Genomic DNA, 7,500 nt, shown 5'->3' with positions numbered 1-7,500 from the left:
TTGAACAGCAGCCACAAGCTCTTTCTCGCGTTTGGACTGGGTCTCGATGAGGGCGTCTTTCTCCTGCAGCAGGGCTCGGTTCTCCTCCAGGGTTTTCTCCAGCTGGGCGACAGTGTCCTCCAAAGTCTGCTTCTTCCCCTGCACTTCCTGCAACTGAGACGCCACAACACGGACAGAGATGAGTACAGTAACACTTCTACAGGTCACAAACACTTTACACATGTCTATTAACACCATTTTATAACGTTTATTCAAATTTGAAATTTTATTTTGCCCGTAATCAGATTTTTTTTTCTGGTTTTCCAGAAAATTGCTCAAAATAATATTTAAACATGTAGATAAAAACTAAATCAAGATATATTTAGTTGGGGAGAAAAGAAAATATGACTTGTTTTCAGAAACAAGTGAAGTATTAAAATATTAGTAAATTAGTATTTCTTATTTTTTTGTGTTTATTTTACTTTGTTTTAGCATAAACCTTATACATTTTGTTAGATTTATGCTTAAAGCAAGACAAAACTCTGACAATGAGCTAGGAAAAATCAAATTAAATAAAAAATAAATTAAATGAGAATGTGTCTGAAGTGTTATTTTAGCATTTTATGCTGCAGTGTGGGAAGAACTTGAACTGTAGTTCAGACTGTAACATTTAAAATCAAAAATCAAATCAAATGTTTTGATTTATTCAAAAAAATGTGGTCACTTCAGTTGGTTCTGTTCAATATTTGTTCATTTCAATATTTGTTTTATTTCATGGATTTGATAACTTCAATATTTTTCAAAAATAAAATAATTACTTATTTTAAAATAATTAATAAACATTTTTAGTTTTGCTTTATTTTTGGTCACTGCATAATTCTCATTCCATTTAAATAATACTAATACAAAATGAATGTGTTTACAAATGTTTTTCATTTGGTGGGTAGTTCTGAGCTCAAATATTAGTAGTTTAGTATTTAGAAATATATATATATATATATAGATATATATTTAAAATAATAATGTTCGTTTTGATTTGTTCAGCCATTTCTGGTCACTACATAATTCACGTACTTACATTTGTGAAATAAAATAAAATAAAAAAAAATAAAAAAAAAATGGTACACAAATGTATCTTGTTTTAAGGATATTCATATATGTATTGAAAAGGGGGGAAAATATTAATGAGTACAATGATTTCATTTGCATTTAATCCAATGTCAGCACAGAAAAAATCAGCAGACATCTTCTGGGAGCAGTGACAGATGCCTCAAACTACGCAGGTAAGAAAAATGTGACGCCAAAAATTTGCTGTTGACTGTCGGATAATATTAATCTTCACTAGTAAACTGCACAAAACAATGATTTAATAACCCACAAGTAAGATTATTCCCAACCATAATGAAGAGTGTCTGTCACATCAGCAGCTGTTTGTGCTGATCTGTTAGCAGAACGCCGTGGGGACTGACACTGCTGTGTTGGTTTAGCATTGAAAGGAGACGCTAATTATGCCCTGATTAACTGAACCAACATCCCTTTTGATTTTTGGGGCTGACAATCAGATTTAAGGCTGAACAGGATGGTGATAAGCTAGGGAGAAGTAGCATCTAAGGTAATCAGGTTAAATGTAAAAGACGGTTAGATCAGGTTTTGCAGTTTAGGACTGGAGGATGGCCCGGACCTGCTGAGCCTGCGTCTGGACCTCGTCCAGCGAGGGCAGGTCCGCCAGGTACTTCTCCAGCGTCTCGATGCGCTGCTGCTTCTCTTGATTCTGCTCCTGTTCACGCTGGCACTTCTTCTTCAGACTGCTGATGTAGCGGTCACGTGTTTTCATCTGAACCCAAACACAAAGTATCTTGTTCAGCTTCAGCAGGGAGTGTGGAACAATTTTCTCATTTACTAAGCACATTATGTACACACACATTTGTGTGAGGATCTGTACGAAAGTTTCCACAAACATAGTACAATTACCAACTAAAAATTATTTTAAATGTACGAAACACAACTGAAATCACAAGTGCGCCAAAATCACATATATTGAAATAGCCTTATAATAATGCTAAAACAAAATTTTAGATACAGATATATAATCTTAAATATAGTTAATCCTAATATAAAATTAAAACGTATAATACAATGTAATGCTATAATGATTACATTTTTAAACATAGTGCTGTCAATCGATTAATCGCATCCAAAATAAACGTTTTTATTTACATAATATGTGTGTACTGTGTATATTTATTATGTGTATATATAAATACACACATACAGTATATATTTTGTAAATATTTACATGTATATATTTATATTCATATAATTTATATTTTATATAAATATATTTAATATATAAACATAACATATTTATTAAATATATGCATGTACAGGTAAATAATAAATATACGCAGTACACACACATATATTATGTAAACAAAAACTTTTATTTTGGATAATTAATCGCGATTAATTGTTTTACCGCACTTATATACAAAATGCTATTTTTAAGTCTGAGAAAAATGTGTAAAAAAATAAAAAATTGATGTCAAATTATTTCTGAGAACATTTCTAAAAAATGTAAAGTACTGTACATAATCTGAAATCAAAAGATTGATTGTAGTTGTTTTATTTCTAGTTTTTAACTGTAAGAAATAACTACATTTTAAAAGAAAATCTAAAATAAATAAATGCAAATAAAAGCAAAATTTTAATATATATATATATTTTTTTACATTTATTTTATTGCTGTCTTTATAATATCATACTATATTTCTCACATAGTATAATGTACAGCTGGCTTACAAGAGGTCTGTAATTTGGTTTTGATGGTTTGGCCGTGTTTTACGCAAATAACTAATTTCAGGCATGCAGTTGCTTATTTACAAAACTCAAACTTCATTAACATTTGAATGAGGCTAAGAAGAAATTCATGTGTGTATGCACGTGTGCTGAATCAGACGTACTTATTCATAAGAAATTGTTCTGTGCATACAAATCCAAAATAATCCATGCAATTATAAGCGAATGAGGCCCAAATATTTTAGCACCGCAGACGTTTAGGAGTTAGATAATTAGAAGCCCTCACCTTCTCCTCCAGTTTCTTGATGTCTTCAGTGTATTTCTGTGTGTTCTGTTTGAGGAATTCGCTGAGGTGGATGACCTCCAGCTCTGCCGCAGCTAGTTTCCGGCCCAGCTCTCCGTTCTCACAGGACAGTGGACTCACACGCTCCGGCAGCTGGGACTTCGGACTCTGGCTGGATACCGGACTGTCATATGGAGAGTCCTAAGATAGTGGAAAGATGCATCATCGGTGGGTAAGTGACCCTTTTTAATCTCATTATAAAAGTGTTATGTTATCTGATTCATTACAGTACCTTAGGTTTGAGCAGATATGAGTCCTCATAGCGCCCCCTCTGGTTTTGGAGGACTTGTTGTGCCCTTAACTCATTTTCCCTGATCCTCGCATGGAGCTGAAGGATTTGCTGCTTTTGCCTAGAAATTGCAAATCAGTAAGACACTCAATATTCACTTTGACTGTCTGTTGCACAGTGCTGCTTCAGAGCACTTCTTTGGGGTTCCATGTGGAAAAGTTTTTAGAAACATGCATGCTGAGAAGTTCCTTTTGAGCAAGAAGGACATAGTTGCTGTGATGTGGCAGGCACAACTACTTTCGTAAGAAATGTTTTTACACTTGTAATGACATTTTAAAGTGTGCTTGCTGCACTTGGTTTGGACATTTTCTGCCTTTGAGCAAAATAAGAGAGGGTGTGGTTAAACATTACTAGAACAAGTTCAGCATACGAAAAACAAACAAGATCAGAGAACTGATCCAGAGCCATCTTGTGGTACCTAATGTTTTGATCAGTTAAAGGTGCTGCAAGCAATTTGTTTGGAAAATAACCCTTTTTTTCTAACAGAAATAACTGAATTAGATGTTCTGAAACATCTTTCTCTGTGATGACCGTAGACTCATAAACAATAAAACGCAAACAAAATGTGGCCAAATATTTCTGATACACAAAAATATAATAAAAATACAAATTGAAAAAAGGTAAAATAATAATAATAATAATGTGAATTAACATATTCCAAGAACGTGACATTACTTCTGAGAAAGTGTAAAAAATATTAAGAATAAAAATAATAAAGTTATTAAAATTACTAGACATTATTTCAGAGAAATGTTATGAAGTATTTTATATATGTATATATTCCTCACAGTATAAATGGGTTTTTACACATGAAAAATATATATAGCTGTGTTTATATTTTATAGTTTAAAATAGTGTTGTTTGTTTACATAATATATGTGTGTGCACTGTGCGTATTATGTATACATAAATACACACCCATGCAAGTATATATTTAAGAAAAATATGTTGCATTTATATATTTAACATATTTATATATAATAGAAATTAAATTAATATAAATATATACATGTAAATTCATGTAAATATTTTCAAAATACATACTGTGTGCATTTATATATACTTAATAAATATACATAGTACACACAGATATATTATGTAAAAAAAAAAACTTTTATTTTGGATGCGATTAATCGTGATTATTCATTTGACAGTACTCGTTTTTTTTTTTTTTTAAACCCTGGTTTAGACAATCAGAAGATTCTGAAATGCTTTCTCCCCAAACACTGCTTACAGCACACCTCTAATAAAGTAAACTAAAATGTAAATGAGCAATATATAAGCAAACAGTTAAACTGTCGTGTGACGTAGAAGATTGAGCAACACCAGACTGATGGCCAGCTAAAAGTGTTTCCTCGTGTGTAATTCTTGGCAGGGAAACGTGGTACGTTTGTGTCTGAACAGTGGCTGTCTGCTCGGTGGCGTCTGTGGCACTGCCCCATCTGTTAGACCTCACAACACTTCGGGTGATGGCATAATACTATAATTACAAGCACTAAAGGTCACAGCAGTCACTACAGGGTCAGAGCACGAACACAGCCCATGTCATGTTAAATTAATGAAGCACCTGCCCCTCCCCAGAAACAGGAGCTAATGACAAACCTACAGACAAAAATGGATGATTCCATTACTTTGTTTACGTGGGAGGTCAGGATAGGCCTTGTTTGGGCACAGACAGTTGAGAGATGACAGGAAATGATGCGTAGAAGCAGTGGCATGGCTTTTTTTTTTTTTTTCATTTTAATAGGTGGAATATGTCTACACGCATCAGATGGTCATCTTTTAACCCCACTTGAATAAATATTTTACCCAACAACCTAAAAATGGTCTATTCTTAACTGAGCACTCTAAACATGTCTTTATCAAGGAGGCATGAAAACATGTTATTTGATTGGAAATTAAATGTATAAAATATAGATATTAATGTATATATACATAAATCTCCATTATTATCATCTAATATCTAATATTATTGTGTTAATTATTATATATTAATATTATCTGTAAATTTAGAATTTACATTCATTTATAATTTTGAGACATAATATATATTTAAATATAATAATGAATATAATATCTAATATCTGTAAATTTAGAATTTCTATACAGTATATATGAAAACATAATAAATGATTTGAAATAATTATATATTACACAATATTAACACATGATATATATTTTAAAAGTATTTTTAAGGTAAATTTGTATAATATAATAATAATAATTTGATTTCAATAAATATTTTACCCAACATCCTGAAAAAGGTCTTGTTCTTTGTGTACAACTTATATGTTAAATTAATATATTTCATTTAACATATATGTATATATGTTTCTGGACCATTCTATCCCAATTTGTCTGCTGATTTTAATATGTATTTGACCCCACAGCCTAAAAATGATCTTATTCTTTGTGTACAACTTCATGAGCACTCTAAAAGTGTCTTTGTTTACTCACCGGTCAATCTCCAGTTCCCTCTGCCTCAGGAGTCCCTCCTTAATCTTTACCAGGGTATTGACAGGGAGAGACGTTCCACCCAGCATCTGCACCAAAACAATAATTATAGCATTAGAACTGCTCATCTGGTAAACACGCGGGCTCAGGCTAGCGTGTACTTATGGTAAGCACACTGTAATTAGCATACTCTGTCATCATAATCACCATCAGCAACAAACTGCCACTGAAGCCACGCAGCATTACAGTGAAGAACTCCAGGGGGTTTGCAAAGGTCTTTTCTCGCCTAGAGGACGACAGCGAGTCTTTGCGCTACTGGATCTAATTATGCATTTGTTTATAACTTTACTTGCAATGTTTTTTCAAAGGAGATGTGTAACTCACTGAAAGTTATAAATTCAGATTTATATTCGGGATTTGCAGGTAATAAAATAAACAAATAATAATAATAATAATTTTTACATATTTAATATAAAAGAATCTTATAATTATAAATTTTAAAATTAATAAATTAAAATATTTTTCTAAAAATATTTATTGCTACTTCATTGACAATATAAACAGGTAGTTTTTCAGGATTTGCAGGTTTCTCATAATGAAATTAACAACAATATATAATAATTATTAAATGTATTTAATATGAAATAATTTAATGTTGTATAATACGTTTAAAAATAATTTACAAATTTAAATATTTTTTCCACAAAATATTATAATCACTACTGTATTGATATAATATAAATAGATCTAAATTCAGGATTTGCATGTTTCTCGTAATGGAATTTTTCATTTCAAATGAATTATTTAAAATTATTTAATTCTAGAAATTATTTAATACATTTAAATTAATAATTATTAAATTTAAATATTTTTTAAAATCCATACTTTCAAATTACGTTAGTAAAATATTATAAAATCTTTTACGTATTTTATTTATTTTCAAATTATATGTATTTGAAATATTTTATTTCATATTTTCAAATGAATTAAATAATTAACAATATAAATTAAATAATTTACTTATTTTCTTTAATCAAAAGGTGCCTCCATGTTCATTGTTACTGATTCTTTGTTATCTGAGCAACTGTTCAGAATCGAAATAAATCTTAGGAGTCCTGTACTTTTTGCACTGGATACTGGATGTGGTATGGTACATTTTATCCATGGAGACCAATGGCTGCCATCCACTAGACAATGTATTCAACTGATGTGGTTGCGCAGGAGCAACCGCAGATGCCAATTACACAACCAGTTATCAGATGTATTAGTCTCATTTACATCAGCTCTTTAAAATAGTATGTATTGTTTCCCTGACCTGACTCGGCAGACTCACAAATGCCAACCCTATAAATGCGGCACATATCAGTGGCGCACTCGAGCCTGCAAACACATGCCCTTTTATTTGCCTCTGGAGAGGTTTTAGGTCCCAGCAGCAAACTGCGCGGTGATAAGAAGCAGGTGCCACTTTCATTGCCAGGCCTCCCTCAACTCTTCACATAGCTGGGGATATATTTAACAGTCAGTATTCGGTAAACACAACGAGCTGGCTCAAATCTCCACAGTATGTGCCACGAGCACCAACCACTTGTACACAAGGAGCTGTGCAGAAGAAGTCCATCACCAGTTGGGTGGCTGGCAG

At 32.0% G+C, this 7,500-nt stretch overlaps 1 pseudogene; it reads right to left on the bottom strand.

Annotated features, from left to right (window-relative positions):
- The window catches only part of LOC109113622, a 55,888-nt pseudogene that overhangs the window by 5,794 nt on the left and 42,594 nt on the right, over nt 1-7,500 (bottom strand).

The sequence above is a fragment of the Cyprinus carpio genome, unplaced genomic scaffold, assembly GCF_018340385.1.
Source record: "Cyprinus carpio isolate SPL01 unplaced genomic scaffold, ASM1834038v1 S000006759, whole genome shotgun sequence".
NCBI classification, from domain to species: Eukaryota; Metazoa; Chordata; class Actinopteri; order Cypriniformes; family Cyprinidae; genus Cyprinus; species Cyprinus carpio.
The sequence above is the reverse complement of the archived record's forward strand: the minus strand, read 5'-3'. Positions and strand labels throughout refer to the sequence as shown.